This window comes from Pleurodeles waltl, chromosome 3_1 (assembly GCF_031143425.1).
Source record: "Pleurodeles waltl isolate 20211129_DDA chromosome 3_1, aPleWal1.hap1.20221129, whole genome shotgun sequence".
NCBI classification, from domain to species: domain Eukaryota; kingdom Metazoa; phylum Chordata; class Amphibia; order Caudata; family Salamandridae; genus Pleurodeles; species Pleurodeles waltl.
In genome coordinates this window covers 2,004,897,149-2,004,924,039 of record NC_090440.1, presented here as the reverse complement: position 1 = coordinate 2,004,924,039, position 26,891 = coordinate 2,004,897,149, and the positions used below count along the sequence as shown (strand labels likewise).

Genomic DNA, 26,891 nt, shown 5'->3' with positions numbered 1-26,891 from the left:
TGAGACCTATTTGCTTTGCTAATGCTTTTTGCTGTACAGCATCTCAGCTACTTAAAAAAGGCATGGTGGTGTGCCATCACCTTATTTTGGGTGGGCACTCATGCATTCACACACATGCATGTTCCTACGGATCGACTGGTGTTTTTTTCTTTTTCTTTTTTTTTCCTTTTTATAAATCCGAGGTTATCAGTAAATAAAAAAAATGTATGTAGTGCAAAGTGCTTTTAAAAACAATTGTGAAAAATGGTTTAGAGAGCAATGTCGGAATGGGGAGAAAGGCACAGGAGGGAGACAGTTGGAAAACACATACTGTCATTGAATGCTTTTAAACAAAAAGAAAAAAAATAGTTCTCTAAAGGGAGCAGTGAAAGCATAGAAGCCAGCTGCCAGTAAAAGAGATGGTGAACAGGCTATGCTAGATGGGAGGGACAAACACAATATGGACAGGCTGAAACAAGGAAAGACATTGAATAGAAAACAAGCAAATAAGAGTTTAAATAAAACAAGCCAACGGCAAGCAAATTTGTGGGCTTTGAGCCCAGGAAAGCTCTTGTGAAGTCCACAATAGGTCTTTGCGTGATAGTCTCGATCTAAAGAAACTCAGTTGCTCTCTAGCTCAATTAGGTCTGGCAGCTTTATGAGAATATGCCTGAAATATGCTAGTGATGAGTATTAAATTGCTGCTACTTTTTCTGTACTTGATCTGCAGATAAATATTGTGCTTTAGTTTCCGGCCTTTCCCATGAGTTAAGATGCAAGTGAATAGAAATGAAAAATTAATTGGCTCCTGACTTTTCCTGCTTTGGATTGCATGCACTTAGGGTGTTAATGACCTTGTGACCGGTCGTTAATGATAAAGAAGTGGTCATTTCCTCTATTTAGAAGTCAATTATTTAGTGTATGTTGTCTTGTGGTCATTAGTTTTTAAATAATACATTAATATGTTCCTCTTAGAAGATAACGTTTAATTTCACAGCTAAAAACAATACACGCTGTCTATCAGCAACATACAAAATGTCAGTGACAAGCATGTTATTTGGTCTGTCTTTTCAAATAGTTGTGACACTATCCCAAAAGTGCATAAAGTTGACTTTTTTGGTGTTTGAATTGATCCATTTTTAATATAGGTAAAGCTCACTGTTATAATGACAGAATTTGGATCATTCAGAATACACTTTTAAAATATATTTTTTAATTTTAAGGAAGGCCAGAAAGGCTATTGCACTTTTGTTAGTTGAAATTAAAGGCACATATTTTTATGAGGGCCTATGAAACACACCTCCACAATTTATTTGTAAAAACAATATGGAAAGGTCCTTTTCACATGTCTTGTTAAAAAAGGAATCCTAAGTTGACTGCTGAATCCCCAACTTTTTAGAACCGCCACCCATTTTTTTAACAACATTTTTGTGATCCACCTAGCTTTAATTAACATGAGGCAGCAGTGGCTATTTTTTCATGTAATAGCAGCATTTATTTGTACATGTTACAACCTTAGCCATGCCCTTCGATTTTGGACTGTGGCTGAGATACTGATCTGGTGTTCTGCACTGTAGTCTGGAGCTGGAACACTTCTACGTAGTTAGATGCTGGCCTGTGGCATCCATTCATTAAAAAAACAAGGCTTCTGAAAAATATTGGTGTTGATACCGGTGATTTTATCACAGTTGAGAAACACCTTTTGCACCACAATATGCATTAAGGCCTTTTTTCTATTTTTGTGTTCTCCATCCCAGTGGAGGTTGGTGTCGTTTGACAAATCTTCACAAAACTTTAAATATAAAGTCTCATCCACCTCATCTCGTTCCTGGAATGTTTTGGAGCTAGCAACAAGCAGGGGCAGAGAAAGAAACAGTCCCAAGACGTCTTTTACCCACTAATTGTTCTATAGGAAAATTAGAAACAGCTACAGCCAAACAGCTGAATGGAACTAAACCAAATTTGGCAAGATCTTTGGCTGCCATTAAATCGAGAAAAATGTGGTGACAGCCGTGTTAGGACTCGAGGACTCAATCCTCTGCCCTAGAAAATGTTTTTTAAAAACTACACATATTGGGATGCAGGGTACTGTGCTGTTCTGTTTTGCTACAGACTGAGAGGGAACAAAGCTGAAGAATGTAGCACTGGTAATCTGAGTAATGAATTTATTAAGGCACTTCCCAGGTTTCATATATACAAAAAGCATGAGCCTTTAATTCGAATGCAGCAAAACATGTGCAACTATTAAAATAATCACATCAATTGGATAATAATAATCAAAGAAAATGCAATACATCAACAATGAATATATATGCAGTGACTACGTATATTTATGCATGCTCACAGTAAAGCTAGATATTAAGAATTAAAAATGCATCACCATGGGGATCGAATCCAACATCATCCTTGTCTGCCAACATCAAGCTGTGGAACCCAGAACAACTGAGACAGGAGGAATTTACCCCAATGAGACTCTGATCTTCCTAGCAATGCATCCACTCCAGTAATACCTTTCTTCTACCTCAGTGGCAAGCTTCCCCACCTTTTATACCTTAAACAAACTTAAGAGGAAGGTTCTAGAAACCCCCCTCCTATCGAGTAAGTTGTGAAATTCATGCACTAGCCGTACTGGGCCAGTGTTGAAAAAACACGCAAGACCTTCCCTAGTGAGAAAAGCAAAAACTCGTTAACAAGCTGTGTGTGGAAAAATGCGTGCACCTCCAATGTGACAGCTTTTGAAGCTAAGCTAAGCACAAAATGGAGTCAGTGGTGAAGATGGAGTTGATGGTTAAATACAGATAGAATTACACCTGCCCCCCCCACCCTCTCCCCCTGCCAGGGCTGAGGGTGGGGGCAGGGTTGACTCAGATGGACCCTCCTGGATCCAAAAACAGAAGTTTTCTTTACTGTAGCAGCAGGGCCTCAGAGGATCCACAGATCCGATTGAAAAAGATATATAAATATGGCTGTCTCCTGCCTTGGGAGTGGCCCAGAGCTCACAGGGGATGCACAGTTATTTTTTGGGGGAAGGGGTCTGTGTCCCCCCCCTCCCCAAGCCTTTTAGAGGCCCAAGGGGCCCCATTCCCTGTGGCCATAAGCAGTTTGATGGATGGGGTGCAGCACCCCTCCTCAAGCCACAGTAGGACCCTGTGGACCTTATTCCCCTAGGGCCTGATCTAAGCAGTGTCCCAGGGACCCCATCCCCCCGGACACTGCAGTTTCCTGCCTGTGAGACTGCAGGCATACCCTGTCTGCACTCTCCCGGCAGGAAACACAAGTTTTAACGCACCCGGGTATGAGCAGAAAAAGAAGTCGCTCTGCTGGACAGGAGAAAACAAACTGCCACCTCCTGCCAGCACCACCATGAGTGCTGGCCGTGGTGCCATGGGCCTCCCACCCCACTACCCCTAACATTTAGGTAAATGTGGGTGCTGCAGGTGGGCACGGGGGCACCCACTTATTAATATTGTTTCTAAAGAAGCCAAGCCACAGTGGTGGCTGGGGTGCCAGCCTTGGGGCTTCCCCCACGCTCCCAAATTAATAAAAAGGTGTGGGTGCCCCAGGCTGACACCAGGGCACCCAAAAACATTATAAAATGAATAGTAAATGAGTGGCTTTTGCTTTTCTTAGTCAATGCTCCAGACAAGGAATTGACAAATAATGCCCTGCAAGGGCTTTTTGTTCACATATTTGTATCCTGGTGGTTCCCCTAGAAGGTGTTAGGGGCACCACTTTTTTATTTTTATCTTTGTGTAATGTTGTAGGGGGCTGCAGGGAATGCAGCAGTCCCCCAGCAGCATTTACAAAAACGCAGTAAATCTCCTGGGTCATTAAATCCATGTCCTCAGGAGAGTTTAGCATATTTTTAGAGCACTTTGAGCTGGAGCTGTATGTTCTTCAGCTGCTGTGCAAAGACCCCTGCTGGTGGGTTCTATGGCTACACTTTGGGGCCTAAAAAATGTTAAAAGAAAGACTCAAAGCCGGGATGATTTTTAAAAAAAAGGCTGTTGTGAGAAATTGGGTTGTTGGTTGATTGGGGTGTGAGCCCTGGTCAAGCAGCGGCTACAATTCTTGTCAGGGTAAGGCACAACCAAACCCCAAATCAACCTGTGCTCACCCTCTGGAGCTTGGCACGGTGCAGTTAGGCTTAACTTAGAGACAGTGTGTAAAGTATTTGTGCAACACCTCAAACAGTAAATGAGTGAAAACACCACACAAAAAGATCCCATATTTGAGAAATAGAAGCACTTAAAAGCCAAAATCGCCAACCGGGGATATCTGGCGACACCGAACTGGGACAAAGTGAAAAGTTCAGGGTGACCGTGACGGATCATGTGCCTGCTACAGGAACTCTGTTGGGCCTGCTCAACCAAAGTACCTTACATTCTCATTGCAGAGTGTTGTGTTCGCTCTGAACCACGCTGTCAAAGAGATAGATCTATTTTCCCCCATGCATTCAAGGAGATGCATCGAAATTCCCCATGCAGTGATGGTGATGCGTCAGTGCAGAGATGTAGTGGAGTTTGGGTGCAGGTTTCTGACTCCATCGACATGGAGGCATTGATTCAGATGGGTGCAGAGGCTGCAATGCAGAGTGTCGCTATCGAGGCTATCATCAACTCGGATGCTGGGACATTGCGCCAAAGAAAGTGCCGCTGTGTCAGTTCCGATGGTGACACATCGATTCTGCTGGAGCAAACACCTTAGGTCCACTCCCAAGGGCCCAGGACTGTGGTGGCACCACTTGGCAGGGCTGACTCATAGATGACATTGTCCAGGTGCAGGAGCTAGGCTGGTTGAATGTATGTTTTGTCCCTTACACTTCAGATCAGGAGGCTAGCCGACTAGCCCTTGGAGTCACTCTGGGTTCTGGGTTGAAGAGATTCAGGTCCAGTCCTTCTCGCTCCCAGGCAAGAGGGCAGCAGGCACAGGTCAAGATAGCAGAGTAGGAGTCCCAGAGCCCAGGCAACAGCATTTCAGCAGAGTGGCAGGCCTTCAGCAGCACAGCAGTCCTTTTTCCTGGCAGAGTATCCAAAGGTCCAGAGGTTTACTGAAGTGATGATGTCTGTGGTCCACAACTTATAGCTGGTTGGGCCTTTGAAGTGTGGGAGGCTCCAAAGACAGGCTTTTGAAGTGCACATAGGTCCTGCCCTTCCTGTCCTAGCCGCAGCATCACTACAGGGAGTTATGCAGCTTTAGTGTGGGGGCAGGACACAGCCTATTCAGGCCAACTTCTCCCTCCCCTTCTTCCAGATTGGCTCATCAAGGCCCCATAAATCACACCTAAGCTCCCATTGTGTGTGGCTGTCTAGGGGGAATATCCTAAGCCCAGCTGTCACCCACCCCAGACATGTGATCAGAGACTGGCAGCAGGCACCAAATGGCTAAAGTAAGAAAATGCCAACCTTCTAAAAGTGGAATTTTCAGAATTGCAATTTAAAATCTGACTTCATCATACATTGTGATTTTAAATTGCGATTTCAAAGACACCAAACGTGTAAGATTTATCCCTTCCAGATTATGAATTTAATTTATAAGATGTACCAATGTTATGCTATTGGAGAGATAGGCCCTGCTTTGGGAAAAAATGACTTTGAGAGTTTTTCACTACCAGGACACGTAAAACGTAAAAGTACATGTCCTGCCTTTTAAATGCATTGCACTCTGCCCTCTGGGTTGTCCAGAGTTTACCTTAGGGAGGAATTATATGTATAAAAAGGAAAGATTTGTGCCTGGCAAAAGGGTTACTTTGCCCAGCTTAACATTGCAGTGTAAAACTGCACACACAGGCTCTGCAGTGGCAGGCCTGAGACATGGTTAGACTGGACCGACCCGTCACCCGACCTGCAGCCAGCTGAGGGAACCTCGAATTGCGGCGGTCATCAGAGTGCTTCCTCAGCATTCCAGAGCACACCACTATCTTCTGTGCAGGCAGCAGGAGAATCTGAGTTGTTGCGGCCACTAGGCTGCTCGTACCGAATTACCTCTCGCCATGCAAAGAAGTAGGTAGCAGTCCCTGAAATGAAGTATCTCTGCTTCTAATAAAAATTTGCTTTTTAATAGCGTGCGGTCATGATAATCATTCATCCTCAGCTGCCTGTGCGTGCCCTGCTGTGTTACAGTCTCACACTGCTGCCATCTGTGCTCACTTCACTGTAGTTTTCAGCGACGAGCGAGTTAGTCGCACTAACTCGTTTTGGGTCCAGTCGGGGTGAGCCACTTTGGTTCCGATCCACCAACTACTTAGTCAGCAGACCCTGTAGCTTTTTGACAGGCTATGACTGGTGTGAAATCTGGCGCCACTGCCGTGCTGGGCAGTAGCAGCGCACCGACTGAGGCGGACCGCTCAACTACTCAGTTGTGATTTTCAATAGAGCTGTCAATTGTCACTCATAGTCGTTGAATGTCACTCATAATTACACTCAAATTATAAAAATGTCACACATGAGCTATCTGAAACCTTGGCAGCTGTGGAAAAATAAAGTGGCAAAACATATAAGGGGTCAGGGTAGCGGTATCCTCATCCTATAGGACACATGGAGGGGTCTCTGAGGTACCCTCATGGCCAAGAATTTCCCCCATTTTTTATTTTGCCCCAAATTGTGGATCCGTGGGTACCAGCTGACCAGGGGATCTGCAGATCAGAAGTCACATGGGTAAAAAAAAATAAACCTCACCCACACACTACCCCGCCACACCTTATGCGCAGCATTGAGTGCGGGTTGGCCACAGGCCCTGTGGCCCACCCCTGCCACGCACGGCCAAAGGCTGTGGGCTGCGCTGGTTGTACTAATGTACGGTAATAATATATTACTTCAGTTAATTAAAAAATAGAAATACACTAAAAAAACAAAGGTTAAAAGGATGTTATAGTTAGGTTCACGTTTTGACCACACAAAAGCATACAAATTCAGCACTTAACGTTATACTTATCTGAAGAAACTATAACTTAAGCTGTTAAGTAACTTTAGGCCACCGGTTATAGTTTCTTAACACAAGTATAACTATAACTGCAGAATTGGTATGGTTTCGTGTGGGTAAAACATGAACCTAACAATAACATCCTTGTAACCATTGGTTTTTTCAGTGATTCATTTTATGATAATTACTTTTAGTAAACATTTCAGTCTGTTAATTTATATACTACTCATTAGATTACAATTATTGCTGGTTTCTTGACAAAGATGATAGGCCTACTTTTTATATGTTAGTTTGCTGACCCCCTGATAAAGTCAATAGGCTCACCTAATTTATTTTGGTGTTCTGACCCTTTGACAAAGTCAGTAGGTTTGCCTTGCTAAAAAATGACACCCTTTATATTGTTTCATCACACAGTCAGCTGTGCACGCCCATGGGAGTTGGGTGCAGGACCAAGTCTGCACCCAACCTAATGCCATGCAAGGCCAGAGTCTGTGTGCATGGGGGTAGGGCACCCACTAGGGGTCTGGGTGCTGAGTCTGGCCCTAGGCCATGTCCTGCACCCAATCTCATGTTGCGCACGGCTAAAGGCTGTGTTCTGTGCGTGTGTAGGGCACCCGTGGGTGGTGGGGGCAGGCCTGCACCCAACCTCCTGGTGCGCGCAGTGATAGACATCTTATTTTATGTTAAAAAAAATATATATATAGAGAAATTGCCCAGTGGGCAGATATAGTTAAGACCTAGTTACCATAGGATATTGATTTTTTCGGTTTGCTCATAACTTTAGCAGCGTTTGATGAAACGTTCCAAAAAAAGAGTTTATCTACTACAGCTCCTTCCTTGAAAGTTTCAGGGTGATCCATCAAGTGGAGGCCAAGAATAAAGTTAATTTCCGCATGCAATTTCAATAGGGAATTTTGAACATCGCTGCAGCCAAAATAACTGAACAGAATTACACACGGTTGGTAAAAAGCTAGATCTTTAGTCAGAAAGCATACTTTTTGTGATTTGGTGTATATCTGTTGAGTATATTTTGAGGAAATTATGGTTCAAAATATTTGTATGCCTGACGGTTAGTTTGCAGGAGGCTTGCCCAAATCCCACAGGCACACAACTTCAAATAATAGAGGAATCTGATTGGTTGAGGGGGGCTTTCTTCCCATTGGCCATCTTGTTCACTCAATTCCTGCAGGAGTTCATGCATTCATTGCCAGGCTGCAACATGAAGAGAAATGCTTCGTCTGCCATTTCAGTGCATGGGTACTCTGCCTTCATGTCCTGAAAGTTAGAACAGAAATATGGTATGGGGGGCAGGATGTAGGTACCCTGACCCCCTGGACCTTGAGGGGGGGCAAATTAAAAAGGGGTTCTGTAATTGTGTGCAGTGAGGGTTTGGCTGCTGGTGAAGGGTTGGATGCAGGACCTGGCCACCTTGAGCTGTGCGCGGCTGTGGTTGGCCTTGCATATGGTATAAAATATTACTTTACATTTTTAAACAAACTAAAAATTCACTGAAAAAGCAAAGGTTAAAGTGAAGTTCTAGTTAGGTATAGTAATATTATTTTAATTTGCATTTATTTTTTAAACTATGGAATTCACTGAGACAAGCTTACAGTGACTTTATAGTTTGGTGAAAATGTTGGTTTTAATGTAACATTTTAAACTTATAAACATACTCAAATTCAACCAATACAATCAGTTTAAGTAACTATAACTCACACCTTCTCCATGCACTGCTTATGCCCTCACATATCTTAAAACACTCATGACCTGTTCTGTGACATTATTGATGACAACTGCACTGACAGTTAACAACAACACTGCATGGGGAGCACAATTAGAAATTTAGAAGGTTATGAAATGTTTGTTACCATTATCTGTATGTTTGGGCACTTTTTTCTCAAGCTAGAGACTGACTCTCTACATTTAACACTCATTTTCATAAACCATCTTATGTTGAACCCTTTAGTAAGGAACCTAACATTCTTCAGGGAAAGGTCAATTTTACTCAAGTCGTTTCTGTGACTGTGCTTCGATTTGCAGCCATGGGTGCCCCCTGTAATCGAGTTTACCCTCTTAAACAGAGCAGTGTAGATGCTGTACATAAACTCCTTATTTGCAGAGGTACCATTCTCTGAACACACTGTTGCGTAGCAGACCTGTCCTGGTCGCTCCAGTAGATTTCTTTACCTCCGGGCAGTGCAAGTATACCAACATACTATTGGGAGTGAGGACAACAGACAGTTGTGCCATGAATCTCCACTAACCGTACCTTGAAATGATTCTAATTACAAACTAACACTACCAGTCAGAGGCCGCAGTACACACCCACACAACCCATCTCACAAACACACACAAACGAATAGTATTATTGGAGGCTTTTATTAGAAGCCAGACTAGTGCAGTATATATGTTACATTATACTAGAAAACACAATAATTGTGTTAATAAAGAAGTAAATGCTAGGAACAGAGACCACATTATATTCTGTATAATTACCCTTCTTGCTTATTTTTGGCTAATTAATATTAGCATATACACATCTGCCATCAAGAGGTATACAGTATGTAGATATTGTGACAACATGGATATATATGCCCGATTCAGGTGGGAGGCTCATGAGTTTTGATGCCAAAAATGTCTTTATTTTAGGTGTCATCCTCCTCAAATGTCCTTCCTGGAAGACTGGTTCTGCAAAGGGTTTCCCCCCTCTAGAGGAGATGCCAGTCTGTCTACCTACAAAAAGGAGCGGGCAGGGTGAGGTGTGACTTTCATTTTTCACTCAGGCCCCTTTTGAAGCTAGGCCATCTGTGGCCACCACCCTGGGGCAATCCTGTCAGGAGGAGGTCACACCCATCCCTCCAGCAGACCCTTTGTTCCCTTTCCTGAGAGTGCTTCACACCTTCTAGCAGGATGACTATAGGCTGTCTCAGTTGACAACTGCTGTAGTTGATCAGTAACAGGTACAAGAACTTTGGGGCAAGAAAATTTGCATTAAGTGTTATTTTAAATCTGAGGTAAGCATTAAGCTCGGTTTAGTATGGAGATTAATTTAATACCTTGGAGCACTATGTTCGGTGATCCCAAATAGAAGTTAGCACTTAGAGCAAGGGCTAGTGAAACTCCATGTTAGCCAATGGGGCTACAAGCCTTGCTGCAGTAAAAACAACAATTTAGAGTTTTCATTGTCAGGACATGCAAGCCACAAAAGGAATATTTCCTTTTTAATATTTAGCACATTGTCTCATGAGCTGCTAAGGCTTTTTCTAGGGGTGACTTATAAATATTAAAAAGGAAGGTTTGACTTGGCTAAGAGGGTTTATTTTGCCATATTGGGTTGGCGGTTGAAAAGCAGCCCGACTAGCCTACAATGACTTACCTAGAGCCACATTTTCACTTAGTCACTGCAGTGGTGGCACAATAAGTGCTTCAGGCCCCAGTGACATTAAACTATCTGGCCCAGGTACACCTTGTATTAGGAACTTATAGATAAATATGGCAATCGGGTATTAGCCAATTGTACATACACTTTAAGGGTCAGGGCACATGCCCAGAGCCCAGTGCACTTCAAAGTCGAAAAACCAGCAACAGCTTCCAAAAAGTAGGGGTGATTTTGCAAAAAGGGCAATTACCTTACAAGTAGTTATTTCTGAGTGGATATTATAATGATTATTTGATTTTTGTTGTGAAAGAGATATAACATTTCAAATTGTGGTCAGCATGAAACGAAGATAAAAAGAGGCATCTGCTAGATGTGTCTGTTAGTCGTCTCATTACTGAGTGGACAGTACTTCACAGACAATGGCATGATAGGAGGCTAATACTTACAGCTCTAAGCTACCTGTTAAGTATTATATCTAAGAAGAGGTGTAAGAGCTGCCCATGAAAAATAAAAGCTTACATTTTCAGATTTATTACAAATAATAGCAGCACAGAATAAGCCAGAAATAGTTACTTGTTTCTGTTTATGCATCACAATTGTTTTCTGTCCAATATTCCTTGCTCTGTCCCCAATGGGAGTGATCCATTTACTGCAATGGGACAGGATTTGAAATAATGACTTGGCAGTTATTACAAACTGTGAAGTGAAAAGATAAACATTAAACAACTTCACACGATTTATCATCTTTTTCCACTACACTGTTAACACTGTGGGCTTAGTGTTGGCCGTTTTGTGACAACTGGGGATTCTTAAACATGGTTTTTAGTCACTCTGCATTGTGGCATGCATAAGCAAGCATTTTCAATGTAATGGGTCTCGAATTTGCTGAGTTAGAGCTATTGGCATTGTAAATTCATAACTGGACTTTTCTTGCCACATAAATTGGTCAACCCTGCCTCATAATTTGGTATTTTCCTGCAAAATAATTCCAGTGGCCCTGCATATAACTAAAGCACTTCATTTACCTTCTTCCTCTGTCTGCAGCCAAAAATGAAAATGTTGCAATTTAGCATCCTAATTTAAATCTGCCATGCTAATTCCAATAGAACACCACTTTGATCATCCCACCATCAAAGTTGCTGGCTGGCTAACACAATTCCCAAAAAAAACAGACAAGACAGCTACGGAGTAACGAGAGAAATAAACTCAAAGGGTCACCCAAATATATCAAGAGTGTTCAAACAGTCATAGTGGAATAAGGATGTTAAGTTGGCCTGAATCATAGCCGTAATTGCAATAAGGAGAGAATAATAAAACATATACAGTTATCATATAAACCCAATAAAAACCTTTATCAGAAATAAGCTTTTGGCATTAGACTGAAATGCCCAGAACAGCCCCTAGAAGACACCACAATGAAAATAGCAGTTGTAAGAAACATGGTCATGTAACCATGTGCCAGATGTAGGAAGACTTTTGCGCCTCGCAAACGGCGAAAAACGCACTTTGCAAGGCGCAAAAGGCTGAACGCGATGCAGAATCACATTTTGCGAGTCGGTACCGACTCGCAAAATGTGATTCCGACTCGCAAATAGGAAGGGGTGTTCCCTTCCTATTTGTGACCGCTTCGCGATGTAGAGTTGCTTTGTGACCGCGAAAGCGGTCGCAAACCAACTCGCAGTTACCATCCACTTGAAGTGGATGGTAACTCATTCGCAAAAGGGAAGGGGTCCCCATGGGACCCCTTCCCCTTTGTGAATGCCCACAAAAATATTTTTTCAGAGCATGCCTACTCTGAAAAAAACGAAACCAAATGGTTTCGGAATTTTTTCTTTTTGCAGCTCGTTTTCCTTTAAGGAAAACGGGCTGCAAAGAGAAAAAAAAAACTGCTTTATTAAAAAAGCAGTCACGGACATGGTGGTCTGCTGTCTCCAGCAGGCCACCATCCCCGTGAGTGCCTAGACTCGCTATGGGGTCGCAAATTGCGACCCACCTCATGAATATTCATGAGGTGGGTCTTTGCGACCCCATAGCGAGTCGCAGAAGGTGTCTGAGACACCTTTCTGCATCTCAGATTGCGAGTTGCAATTTGCGAGTCGCTATGACTCGCAAATTGCAAGTCGCAATTTGTAACTTACCTACATCTGGCCCCATATGCTTAGCTCCTAGGTGACATAACCACATGAAAAGAAAATGACCAAAACGAATGCAGTGCAACCATATGTTTCGCCCCTAGAGGGCATAGTGCATTGCACATTTTCAGGGCTAGCAGGCCTACTGTAATGATATTACCAACAAAACCCTTAAAACACAAATTACTGTCAGCTGTAAAACAAATGTTACACCCATGAGAGAGGGTCAAAAGACACTGAATGGTGGGAGGGATTATTATTTCGGAGTCCCCACTAACTAGCATGGGGAGCCAGGCATGAACTAGACAGAAAGAGCAGGTTGTGGTGAAACGTTTTGAAGGTGGTCCCATTGTCCTAGGACCACCATAGGCTGAGTTATGAGCAAAAATGTTTTGTAAAAGAATGCCTGCAAAGGACGACCGAGTGCAGAGAATATTGTAGTATCATGACTGTAATGCTCAGAACAGCCTCTAGAGGACACCACTATAAAAGTATCATTTATAAGAAACATGGTCATGTCACTATATAGTTAGCACCTAGAGAACATAACCACAGGAAAACAGAATGGCAGAAAGTAATGCACTGTAACCATATATGTAGACCCTAGAGGGCACAGTGCCTTACACATTTTCAGGCCTAGCAGGCCTACTGCAATATTAAGCCTCTTAGAACACAAACTACTCCAAGCTGTAAAACAAACGTTCCAGCAGTAGGGGAGCTTAAAAAGGGACTGAATGGTGGGAAGGGTTATTATTTTGGGGTCCCCAATAACCTAGTATGGGGACTCAGATAAGTGAAACATTTTGGTGGTGGTCATATTGTCCTAGGACCACCACAGGCTGAGTTATGAACAAAAATGTTGTGAAGAAGAATGCTTGCAAAGCATTATGGGTTGAGTTTTCCCAAGTGCAGTGAATATTGTAGTACCAGCTCTCCTGCTGTGCCGGGAGAGCTGCTTTCGCTTTGAGGATTTCTGTTTTACGTAAAGCATTTACCAATGCAAGTGTTTTAAGGAGAGAGCCACAAGAAATGACTCTGATTAGGAAACTGAACAATGTGACCAGTGCTTCACTAACTCTGATTGTTTTCACACTGTTGTGTCTGTTCGCTCTGTGAGCACAATGGACGCCATGCAGCACGAAGGGGAGATACAAAAGAAAAAAATAGCTCGCCCATGCTGAAGTATATTGGCAGTCGTGCAATAAGCCATGTAACAGGGGCAGTCTGCAAGGCGTGACAAAAACAGCCTCAAGGCGGGACAAATGTAAACCATTTACCAATGGCATCAAGTGATTTTTTGAAAGGCAAGCCCTGGAACGAATTAAAGTGATGGGCATGAGCTGGGCATGGCTAAAAGCCCTCAAAACTTACAACTGGTCAAAGAGCTTGTCCATCTCTTACTTGTAGAATGGCGTCTGTAGTTATGCTTGCAAATAGCAAGATGCTACCTGAAGAGTAATAAAGGGTATTTAGTCAGCTAGATGATTACAAGGCCTCAACATTCTCTCTTAGGTTTATTATACCTGGCAAGTTGATTTGAACTGTCTCTCCGCAAGCACAGATTGCTTAGAGTTCAGAAAGATTAATTCCTAAGGTTAACAATGTTAAATCCAAGGCCCTTAAAAATTATGCTGAATCTTTCCACGTTGTTACTGAAGTAAAGCCTACAAGCATCTTTCATTTATTTCTCCCTTCAGGATATGTAAAAGAAAAAAAGGTAGCGGTCTTTTGTAAAGACCCAGTCCAGTACATCAATCGGAGAGACGTGGGTGTACCAAGGTACTTTGTCAGATTAAATGCAAGCTAAGGACAGGTCCTTCAAACCTACATTAAGTGATCCCTAGGAAGACAAGTAATCCGGGGAGATAAATCATTTTAACACTTTTAATTCTCCCTATGCATGCTAGTTCTGTCTCGCTCCAACGATAAAAGTCTTTGGTTAGCTTGTGCAAAAGTGAGGGAATATTACTTTTAAGAACTTTGGAAGCCTCCCTCAGTAAGTTTATGACTAGATATTTTATGGGACTTTACAGCCAGAATGTAGGATTATGAATTTTAGGCCTTTTTCTAGTTCTGAGTTGGAGATTTACTGGCGAGGCTTAGGGGGTGATTCTAACTTCGGCAGGCGGCGGAGGCCGCCCGCCGAAGTTCCCCCACCAAAATACCGCTCCGCGGTCGAAAGACCGCTGAGGGTATTTTGGGATTTGCCCTGGGCTGGCGGGCGGCCGCCAAAAGGCCGCCCGCCAGCCCAGGGCAAATCAACCTTCCCACTAAGATGCCGGCTCAGAATTGAGCCGGCGGAGTGGGAAGGTGCGACGGGTGCAGTTGCACCCGTCGCGTATTTCAGTGTCTGCTAGGCAGACACTGAAATACTTCGTGGGGCCCTCTTACGGGGGCCCCTGCCGTGCCCATGCCATTGGCATGGGCACGGCAGGGGCCCCCAGGGGCCCCGCGGCACCCCCTACCGCCATCCTGTTCCTGGCGGGCGAACCGCCAGGAACAGGATGGCGGTAGGGGGTGTCAGAATCCCCCATGGCGGCGCAGCAAGCTGCGCCGCCATGGGGGATTCTAAGGGCAGCGGTAAACCGGCGGGAGACCGCCGGTTTACCCTTTCTGACCGCGGCCAAACCGCCGCGGTCAAAATGCCCTGCGGGGCACCGCCGGTCTGTCGGCGGTGCTCCCGCCGACCCTGGCCCCGGCGGTCTGAGACCGCCGGGGTTAGAATGAGGTCCTAAGTCTCTTGGCCTATTCTGGTTTTAGTGTAAATATCAGGTGTAGGAAGTTGGCTCTGTATGCACTATTTCAAAGTAAGGAATAGTATGCACAGAGTCCAAGGGTTCCCCTTAGAGGTAAGATAGTGGCAAAAAGAGATAATACTAATGCTCTATTTTGTGGTAGTGTGGTCGAGCAGTAGGCTTATCAAAGGAGTAGTGTTAAGCATTTGTTGTACATACACACAGGCAATAAATGAGGAACACACACTCAGAGACAAATCCAGCCAATAGGTTTTGTTATAGAAAAATATATTTTCTTAGTTTATTTTAAGAACCACAGGTTCAAATTCTACATGTAATATCTCATTTGAAAGGTATTGCAGGTAAGTACTTTAGGAACTTTGAATCATTACATTAGCATGTATACTTTTTACATAAAACACAATAAGCTGTTTTAAAAGTGGACACAGTGCAATTTTCACAGTTCCTGGGGGAGGTAAGTTTTTGTTAGTTTTGTCAGGTAAGTAAATCACTTACAAGTCTCAGGTTTGGGTCCAAGGTAGCCCACCGTTGGGGGTTCAGAGCAACCCCAAAGTTATCACACCAGCAGCTCAGGGCCGGTCAGGTGCAAAGGTCAAAGAGGTGCCCAAAACACATAGGCTTCAATGGAGAGAAGGGGGTGCCCCGGTTCCAGTCTGCCAGCAGGTAAGTACCCGCGTCTTCGGAGGGCAGACCAGGGGGGTTTTGTAGGGCACCGGGGGGGACACAAGTCAGCACAAAAAGTACACCCTCAGCAGCGCGGGGGCGGCCGGGTGCAGTGTGCAAACACGCGTCGGGTTTACAATGGTTTTCAATGAGAGATCAAGGGATCTCTTCAGCGTTGCAGGCAGGCAAGGGGGGGGCTCCTCGGGGTAGCCACCACCTGGGCAAGGGAGAGGGCCTCCTGGGGGTCACTCCTGCACCGGAGTTCCGTTCCTTTAGGTGCTGGGGGTTGCGGGTGCAGGGTCTTTTCCAGCCGTCGGGAAATGGAGTTCAGGCAGTCGCGGTCAGGGGGAGCCTCGGGATTCCCTCTGCAGGCGTCGCTGTGGGGGTTCAGGGGGGACAACTTTGGTTACTCACGGTCTCGGAGTCGCCGGAGGGTCCTCCCTGAGGTGTTGGTTCTCCACCAGTCGCCGGGTGCAGTGTTGCAAGTCTCACGCTTCTTGCAGGGAGTTGCAGGGGTCTTTAAGTCTGCTCCTTGAAACAAAGTTGCAGTTCTTTTGGAGCAGGGCCGCTGTCCTCGGGAGTTCCTTGTTTTGCTTGAAGCAGGGCAGTCCTCTGAGGATTCAGAGGTCGCTGGTCCTTTGGAAAGCGTCGCTGGAGCAGGGTTCTTTGGAAGGCAGGAGACAGGCCGGTAGGACTGGGGCCAAAGCAGTTGGTGTCTTCTGTTCTTCCTCTGCAGGGGTTTTTCAGCTCAGCAGTCTTCTTCTTCTTGTAGGTTTCAGGAATCTAAATTCTTAGGTTCTGGGGAGCCCTTAAATACTAAATTTAAGGGCGTGTTTAGGTCTGGGGGGTTAGTAGCCAATGGCTACTAGCCCTGAGGGTGGGTACACCCTCTTTGTGCCTCCTCCCAAGGGGAGGGGGTCACATTCCTATCCCTATTGGGGGAATCCTGCTTCTACAAGATGGAGGATTTCTAAAAGTCAGAGTCACCTCAGCTCAGGACACCTTAGGGGCTGTCCTGACTGGCCAGTGACTCCTCTTTGTTTTTCTCATTACCTCTCCTGGACTTGCCGCCAAAAGTGGGGGCTGTGTCCAGGGGGCGGGCATCTCCACTAGCTGGAGTGCCCTGGGGCATTGTAACACGAAGCTTGAGCCTTTGAAGCTCACTGCTAGGTGTTACAGTTCCTGCAGGGGGAGGTGTGAAGCACCTCCACCCAGAGCAGGCTTTGTTTCTGTCCTCAGAGAGCACAAAGGCTCTCACCGCATGAGGTCAGAAACTCGTCTCTCAGCAGCAGGCTGGCACAGACCAGTCAGTCCTGCACTGAACAATTGGGTAAAATACAGGGGGCATCTCTAAGATGCCCTCTGTGTGCATTTTGTAATAAATCCAACACTGGCATCAGTGTGGGTTTATTATTCTGAGAAGTTTGATACTAAACTTCCAAGTATTCAGTGTAGCCATTATGGAGCTGTGGAGTTCGTTTTTGACAGACTCCCAGACCATATACTCTTATGGCTACCCTGCACTTACAATGTCTAAGGTTTTGCTTAGACACTGTAGGGGCATAGTGCTCATGCACATATGCCCTCACCTGTGGTATAGTGCACCCTGCCTTAGGGCTGGAAGGCCTGCTAGAGGGGTGACTTACCTATGCCACAGGCAGTGAGGTTGGCATGGCACCCTGAGGGGAGTGTCATGTCGACTTAGTTATTTTCTCCCCACCAGCACACACAATCTGGCAAGCAGTGTGTCTGTGCTGAGTGAGGGGTCCCTAGGGTGGCATAAGTCATGCTGCAGCCCTTAGAGACCTTCCCTGGCATCAGGGCCCTTGGTACCAGGGGTACCAGTTACAAGGGACTTACCTGGGTGCCAGGGTTGTGCCAATTGTGGAGACAATGGTACATTTTAGTTGAAAGAACACTGGTGCTGGGGCCTGGTTAGCAGGGTCCCAGCACACTTCTCAGTCAAGTCAGCATCAGTATCAGGCAAAAAGTGGGGGTAACTGCAACAGGGAGCCATTTCTTTACATCAGGGTTTATCTTAGTTTCACTTTTTGGAATGAGTACTTAAAGTATCTGATCATTGGTCTGCTTTTAGTCTTTCTCACATGATGCTTTTCTGTGTTATTTTGCTTATAGATGTGTGTCATTCTTGTCTCTTCGTGTTCCCTGTTCGATTTCAGAGTCCGTCATCTTCCTCATATGTCAGTTTAATGGGCGATCTATACCTCTGTTGGTGATTCCTTTGTCATGATAATGAGCAAGATTTTTCTTCTTTCTTTTCCTTCTTTAACCAAGTACTATTTGCCTTGTGTCAAAGAGTGTAGTCTGAATGGATATCCCCACCAATTTGGGGTTTTCATGTGACACAGATGGGCCATGCTCTCTTTGAATTCTCTGCTTCTCACTACTATTAAGTAGAGTAAAGTCTTGAAAGATAGAAATTGTGTCTCTACTGAAAGTCAGTGTTTCTAGCTAGCGAACTCCAAATGGAAGGTCACTCTTTTCTTTGAAGTATTATCCTCAGATTATCACTTTGGGAGCCACATTTTTCCATTGCTGTTGGGGTGATAAAACATTAAGCATGTGGTCTCAGCAGATATTATTGTTATCAGTATATTGAAAGAAGTGTTTGAAGAGGCTTGGTAATAGGTTTCTAGATCTGCATTATTGGTATTGCTATTGGTCCCTGATATCCTGATGTTTCGCAGCGAGCATTGTTATCTTCAAGTTTATTAAGCAGGTCTCTTTGTTTTGATTGCGGAGGTTCCTGTCTGACTTCTTGCCCGTCTCACTTGTGTGACTGTTCTGTAAAATAGTTTTCCTATTAGTCAGGTCTCATCTCCACCTTTTGAAGAGTGTGGTCCAAGTCAGAAAATGCTTTACAAAAATCTTCACCCAAGAACGCTTTATCTTTTTGAAATTGAGAGACAAATGGCTGAAATATAGCTTTAGTGGCAGATGCCAAAAGATCTGTGTTGCCGGTGTTAGCATCCTTGCGCTGCTGGAGCTGCTTCTTGCTGTCATGACTGTGGGTTTTAGTTGACTTTATGGGGGTGGAGCATTTCCTTTATGATGCCATTTTGTGGGCCCTGGCCTTCATTGATGCCAGCTTGGCTTTAGGTTTTCCCAAATGTAGGTTTCACTTGGCTGTTCCTCTCTTTTCATTTACTGTGCTCTTTATTGATGAGCCCTAAGGGCTCTGCATCAGGTCCAAGGATATTTGTAGATCTCACCCAGAATCTTGTCTCATGCCTCGCCCATCAGCCATATTGAACCACTTTCAGAGTACTCACTGGTTCCTCATGTGTCTCCTGTGTTGTCTCCACCACTCTTTATTTCTGGTTTATTTGTGGTGGGCCTCCCATCATCCAGTTTCAAATCTGTGTTATTCTTTTGGAGCTGGAAATACCAGGGGGTCTCCAGCAGACACCACCAGCCACTCTCAGGATGTTGTTGGGAGCCCATGGTTGCCCTCACTGATTTAGCCCTGCTTTTTGTCAGACCTCATATAGCCCAAGCTAAGGACCCTCTTGTTCTTAAAAAATTTAATGGTGGTCCTCTTGCATCCAGCCACTCAAATCATGACTTTTCCTTAGCTTTGTTTCATGCCTCCACTGACTTTTCCTGCCTTAGTGCCATTGGTGCTTCTCCCATACATTCCTAAGGCTAGGCTGTTTTCTGAGGCCTTATTCAGGGGTTACCTTCACAGGCAGAGGGCTTAATCGAGGACTCCTTTCTCAGAGCCTAGATTGGATGCATTTTAGCAGGTTCCCACCCAAGCCACATTTCACAAGAAAGCTTTTTAGCAATTAAATTACAAGTGGTGGATGTATGCATGTATGTTGTATTTCTGTTGCACAAACCTAGCTAACAGGCAGTGTAGTGCTGTACAGGATCAAAGACAAGAACAAAGTCAATGATTGATAGTAGAGGTAGCTGGCTTTTGGACAGTTAATGTATTGCTGATGATGCACTGCTCTTTAGAGAGGGCATTCTTTAACTCTTTCCTAAGTTGAAGCAGCTTCGGGTGGTCCTAATGGATACTGGTATGTTGTTTCAGGTCCTGGGTGCATAGATGAAAAAAGACCTGTTGCCTTGTTTTTTTCTTTTTTACACTTCTTTGTCTGCAGTATGACAGTGTCCTGGAGTTGGATGTGCTGAGAACCACTACAGATGGTGAGCTTTTCTGAAAGATAAGTGTTTTTTTTTGGTTGTAATAGCTTTGTAAAGGATGCAACTGGTTTTGAAGATGATGCATGCTGTCATGGGAAACCAATGGAGTTCCACCAGGATGGTGGGAGGAAGTAATGTGATCATGTTTGTTCAGGCCCCGGACAAGGAATGATCATCCACCATCATTTGTTCAGCTCTGACCATGGTTGTATTTCGAGTAGTAAGGTTTGAGATACTTGCCTCTGTACATTTAAGTAAGTAAATTTTAAGGTGAAGAAAACAAATTCATTATTCAGTGGCAGAATATTTTTTTAAGACAGTGTCGTTGATTTTGATAATCTGTACAGAGCTGCTAACTAGCATTATTTAAAGTAAGTGGCTTTATTGCACAGTGTATTAAATAGAAGAATTATACTTGCCAATGCATTTTATGTTGTAATATTTACTGACTATCAAGATACCATTATTATTGTAGATAAAATAACTTTGCTCCGGCTCAAACGTATGGTAATGTCTCCTATATTAATCTATATGGTAAATATGTCTACGATCTTTGTATGCAGCACTAAATGCAACCTAGAGGCTACCTTAGGTTGCACACTGATAAATGAAGAGATCAATTTTATGCTCATCAGAAGGTAGCAGTGAGAATTCCACAGCAAGGAGACATTTAACCATTAGCAGGTGTTGTAAGTCTGACAGTGAACTCATTCAACTAGCAAAATGCCTTGTGAATCGTCTGATGGATCATTTCTATTCATAGTTGAAGGGAGACTGTTCCGGATTATTGGTACCTTCAACCCCAGCATTCGTTCTTCAGTTTTTTTGTTACCTTAATCTGAGAGATGGCAAAATACTTACTAGATCCAGATTTAGGGATTTCCAGTAGATATTTCATATTATACCAGTTCTGTCCTAAACAGGGACAGAGACCGTTGGTGTAAAATACATGTTTTAAACTGTCATTGCCAATGACTATCCAGTCATTCAAATTGAACGTCAGCCCAATTTTGAATCAGTTCAGGATACAATGGTATCCCCAATGACATGGAGTTTAAATGGTCCTGTTCTGACAGAATGAATACCAGAAATTCTCTGGTACAATATCTTATTGTACATGCTTACATGAGAGCTGCTTAATTAGACACGAGTAGAAATGGTACATATACGTAGAATCATTTCCTTACATATTAACTTTTCTGCTCATTGTCGCTTTAGAGGTAAATCATGGATGCATGGTATAATTTTACTGCACCAGTGATGCAGTGAAACCACCTCATACTATGCAACAATTGCATTGCATTAGCTGCGGCAAAAGGCTTCACTTGGCAAATGTCCTAAGTGGTCTGTAACAGCCTTACTAGTCTTTATGTCTAATTTTCAAATGCAAAATAATGACTTAATGCCTACTGTGATTGCCTCCATACTTAGCACCTCATTTTCACTTTTGACTCAACCACTTTACTGAAACCACCACTTCTACTTCCATGGATATCAAAGCATCGTATTTTATATTTTGGCAATTTCTTCTGAGGAAGGTGAGCCAAGTCATTCAGATCACGTATAATTACTTATCTTGAGGAAAGGTAACTCATATGTTATTGGCGTCTATCTTGATATCTACTCTATCCTCTTCTTTTGATGTAGGGAAACCATTGCAGTTAGTACAGTACTTGAAGAAAAATCTTGGACAGTCTCCTTCACCAGCCCCTGGTGCCCCCTCCAGAGAATTTGACCTGTATTAGTGAATCGTGTAGTAGCAGACTGTTTCATACATTGTTAATAAAAGAGGAAGACCCATGCATTAAAATGTTGTTGGTGAATCAATTATTACCCTGCAATAACAAAAATAATAATAGCGAGAGCAAATATCCTTAAATGTCTATTACAAACGCAACTAAAAAAGACTCTCTAGTCCAATCTGATACTCCTACTTTCTAATACCTTAAGGTAAATATTCAGATTATACAATGAAATTAGAAAACCACCAATTCTGCTGTCAAGGTTCTAGGATCTTCTCACCATTTCATGAAGGATTCTTACTACTGGGTAAGAGTTTTGGAAATCAGAAGTCTGTTGCCAATCCTATCTGATGGAGACTTGTAGTTGCAGATTCCTTTCCTTAGAATTTTCCCCAGGTGTTACTCTGGATCATGAGATTTTTGTCGAGCAGTACCCCTGAGCACACTGTTGGGTGGCATTGGTCGGCTCCGCATCTGTCGTCAGCATCTTGCACGGCAGATATGACATTGCGGGACCTATATAGGTGCCACCCAGATGTCAGTTCTTAACTTTCTGCCCCAACCCGGTGCAGATTCAAAGAAGAGCTACCCCGTCACTTTTTGACTGATCTTTTTGTTTTAACTCCTTGTGTATTGAGATGATGTCATGCAAGACCGGGCTCATGCCTTGCGAATCCTGTCATCGGATGATGTCCGTGACGGATCTGCACCTTGTGTGCTTGAGGTGTTTGGAGTGTGACCATGACCCGAAGTCGTGCTCTGAGTGCCGGGCCATGAATCCAAAAACTTTGAAAAGAGTGGTCCCTAAAGTTACTTGCAGCCCGGCACTCCACTCGGCATCGCTCCCAATCTCAGTTGAGAGGAAGGTCCCAAGAACAGTCGCGGAGCACCCATTATTCCTCTTCCCATTCCAAGCCCTCTGGATGATTGGATATTTAGAGGCACAAGAAGAAGTCAAACTAGGGCAAACATTCTTCAACTTCACCCTGGACGAGGGAAAAGGAGGGTTGTCGATCCAGGCCTCTGTCCTCAGAGCCTGCGTCTGGGTCGGCTCCACGGCTCCCCGAGTTTCTGGAGCCGGAGCAACCCCTGCCCAACTCTGTGTGTTCTTTGAGGCCATGTAACTCTTATTTGGGCAGTCCAACTCCGCTGGAGTGCCTTTGGGCCCCACAGAGTTGATAGGGGCCCCATTGGGTTCCATGCCCTTGGATTCGACCTCGGCTCTGGAGGGCACCCATGGATCCGTTCCTGGATTTGAACCGCCATCGGTCATACCTGCAAGACCTTCCTCAACGACGGTTTCCAGCATCAACACTCCTGACACCACTTGTGCCCACAGCCTGCCTTCACCCCATCCTCATTACCAACTCTGACACGGAGCCGGACCAGCATCACGCGACACCGAATCTGACTTCAGCAGGGACCTTGCTCTCTAATAGGGATCTTGACCATTATTACAAGTGTTGGGTTATGGTGAGGATTGGGAGGGGTCGATGGACCCTTTGGAATACCAGCTTAAGGAGCCCATCGACTGGCGAATTGATTTGGGTGAGGCTAATGGTCTTGGACACTTCTCCTGATGCTGGCATGCTTTCCCCCACTACAGTGGCTACAGCGGAGGGAGCATCCCACTTCATTTTGGCAAGGAGAGCAGCCTAGGTCACTTCAGTGACAGTCAGGGCAATCCTCCTTACAGAGGTGCTTCAGCTTCGGGCTTCTTCTGCTGAACCCCTTTTGCTCTTTAATGAGGCCCTCACTGATGTCCTGCTGGGTACTTGGTCCATACCCAGCACAGGTGCTCCAGTGAAAAGGACAATAACTGTCTTCCATAGACCAGCTCCAAATGATCCAGTATTCCTGATGCACCACCCGCCCCCTGAGAGCTTGATTATCCAAGCTTCCACGTTCCCGGGCGCATTCCCTTCCGCCCCCCGGCGCATTCCCTTCCACCCCCCTGGAATGCAAGTGGCTGGATCAGCTTGGGATGAAGATGTTTTCTTCCTCCAGCCTGGCATTGTGGTCATTGAACACCACATGCCTTTTGGGCCGCTACACCCACACCTTATGGGACAGGGTTGCACAAGTGCTGACACAGGTTCTGGAGAAGGCCCTGGCCATTCTCTCCCAAGCTGTTGCTGACAGGAGAAACGCCACTAAGTTCACAATACGATGTGGGCTGTATTCAACCAACTTGCTATGCAGATCAGTTGCATCAATGGTGGCCTTAGGGCACCACGGTTGGTTGAGGACTTCTGTCTTTTTGGGGGATGTCCAATCCACTCTTATGGACACGTCCTTTTAGGGCACCTGTCTCTTCGGAGACAGAGCAGACTTGACTCTCGAGTGCTTTAAGGAGTCTTTGGCTATGGCCAGGTCCTTGGGCCTCACAGCTGCCCCTCACCCCACTCAGGCTGCTTTTTGCCCCCTTCATGGCTACAGAAGGGCCGCACATGCTGCCCAGCCTCTGCGTGGCTAGGGACATGGGATCCAAATTTCTTGTGGATCAGGGAGCCAGAGGTGTTGGAAGTCCCCCCCCCCCCCCCCCCCCCACTCTGTGGACTTCAGAACCTTCCTAGTCTGGCCCTTCCCCGCTAGGGATCAGTCGGAAGCTGGATTCACCATCACCTGCCCTGCAGGCAGTCCATCACGTCAGACAGACATCCCCTTTGAGATTACTCCTCCATCCATGCCACCATCCTGCGATTGGATGATGGAGGATCATTTGGTACTTCTACCCGAGGAGGGTACAACTCTCTTGGCCATGGTAGCCATAGAGAGGGCCCCTGTGCCAGAAGTAGGTCGTGGTTGGTATTCCTGCTACTTTCTGGTGTCCAAAATTGACAAGGGCCTCCACCCTATCCTTGACCTCTTGTTTCTGAATCTGTTTCTCAGGAGGGAGAAGGTCAAAATGCTCACTGTGGCTCAGGTTCTGTCTGCCTTGGACCCAGGAGACTGAATGGGAGCGTTGGGCTTGCAGGGCGCCTGTTAACATATTCCCGTCCTGCCTGCCCACAGACGTTACTTGTGGTTCATGGTAGGCCTCAAGCATTTTCAGTTTACAGTGCTTCCCTTTGGCCTTACCAGCGCCCCTTGGGTGTTCACTAAAGTGATGACGATGGTCGCAGCTCATCTGCGCAGGTCAGGGGTTTCAGTCTTCCTCATCTCAATGACTGACTATTGAAGGTGAGCTCGCCCCAGGCTGTCGTCTCCCACCTCCAGACTCCTGCGGACCTCCTGCATTCACTGGAGTTCACTATAAACGTGCCAAAGTCACACCTGACTCCCTCTAAGACTCTCCACTTCATCTGAGCTGTTCTGGGCACGGCGCAGTTTCGGGCTTATCGTCATGAGCAGCACATCTACGATATTCAGGCTATGATACCAATGTTTCAGCCTCTATCCTGGATTTCGGTGAGAATTACTCTTTGGCTGCTGGGCCCCGTGGCCTCCTGCATCCTGTTGGTGACACATGCCAGATAACCAGATGCAGTGGGACCTGAAGTTCCAGTGGGTGCAGCATCAGGGGAATCTCTCCAATGTGGTCCAGATCTCAGAGGGAACTGCGCAAGATCTGCAGTGGTGGCTTTTGAACTGCAATTGGGTCATAGGCAGATCCCTTTCCCAACCAGATCTGACAGTAGAGGCAGATGCGTCAGTCCTGGGGTGGGGTGGCCACATAGCAGAGGGGGAGATCAGAGGCGTCTGGTCTCCAGCAGAGTCTGGTCTCCACATCAACCTTCTGGAGCTCAGGGCGATCAGTGTGGCATTGAAATAATTTATTCTCTCTCTCAAAGAGAAAGTAGATCAGGGGTTCTCGGACAACACCACCGCCGTGTGTTATTGCAACAAGTATGGCAGGGTGGGGTCGTGGACTCTTTGTCAGGAGGCTCTGCGCCTCTGGACATGGCTGGAACATCAAGACATGTCCCTGGTTGTTCAACACCTAGAGGCCTCTGAACACCAGAGTGGACAACTCATCCGTCAATGCCTGGTCGATCACAAATGGTGTCTCCATCCGGAGGTGGCGCGAGGTCTGTTTCAGAAGTGGGGAGAGCCTTGGTTAGATCTGTTCTCCTCCGCAAAGAACATGCAATGTCAGCAGTTTTACATGTTGGGGTTGCCAAGGGAGCACTCACTCAGCACTGCTTTTAGTCTTGAGTGGAGCTCGGGTCTCCTGTACTCCTTTTCACCCATACCACTTCTGGGCCCAAGTGATCCTTGTGGCGCTGGACTGAGTATAAAGAGTCTGGTATCCTGAGCTATTGAGCATGGCCATCGATCCTCCGATCAGACTGCCCCTTTGGGAGGATCTCCTGTCACAGCAGCACGGGAGGGTTCTCCATCCAACCTTGTCCATTCTCTGCCTTCTTGTGTGGAGATTGAGCTGCAGCAGTTGACAGCTTTTGACCTTCCGCCCAAAGTCTGTGATGTTATCTTGGAAGCCAAACGTTCCTCCACCAAAACGGTATACACCTGTCGATGAAACACATTTGTGGCATGGTGCGCGGACTAGTCTGTTGACCCCCCCTCTCTGCTCCTCTTTCTGAGGTACTTTTGTTTATACTTTTTTGGGCCCAGGAGGGCCCTGCTGTGGGAACCTCAAAGGTTATTTGTCTGCTATCTCTGTTTTATTGAGATTACCTGACCAACCCTCTTTGTTTAAATCTCCTATTGTTAGTAGTTTACTTAAAGGTCCTACTCACATGTTTCCTCCAGCACCATTCATAATGCCCCAATGGGATTTTGTTCTGGTTCTTACTTTCTTAATATGAGCTCCATTCGAGCCCCTTCATAACTGTCCTCTCAGGCTTCTGATGTGAAAAAAAAGCGTTCCTTGTGGCCGTCACATCTGCTTGTAGGGTGAGTGAGCTGCAGGCATTGTCATTTAAGCGACCCTACCTTTCCATCTATCCTGACAAAGTCATGCTTCACACCAGGGCTTCCTTTTTACCAAAAGTGGTCACACCCTTTCATGTAGGCCAATCCATCACCTTGCCTCTTTGTTGGGTATGTGGGTGCGAAGAAAGGTCGGGCAGTGCAGAAGCGAGCCATCTCTTGATGGGTTATTGTCTGTATTAAAATGTGGTACGCATTGGCTAAAAAGCAACCCTGGAGGGTTTGCGTGTTCTTTCAGCCAGAATGACAG

At 45.3% G+C, this 26,891-nt stretch overlaps 1 protein-coding gene across 2 annotated transcripts in view; it reads left to right on the top strand.

Annotated features, from left to right (window-relative positions):
* Positions 1 to 26,891, top strand: part of BCAS3 (BCAS3 microtubule associated cell migration factor) — a 2,570,631-nt gene that overhangs the window by 1,312,858 nt on the left and 1,230,882 nt on the right. The window lies entirely within an intron of this gene.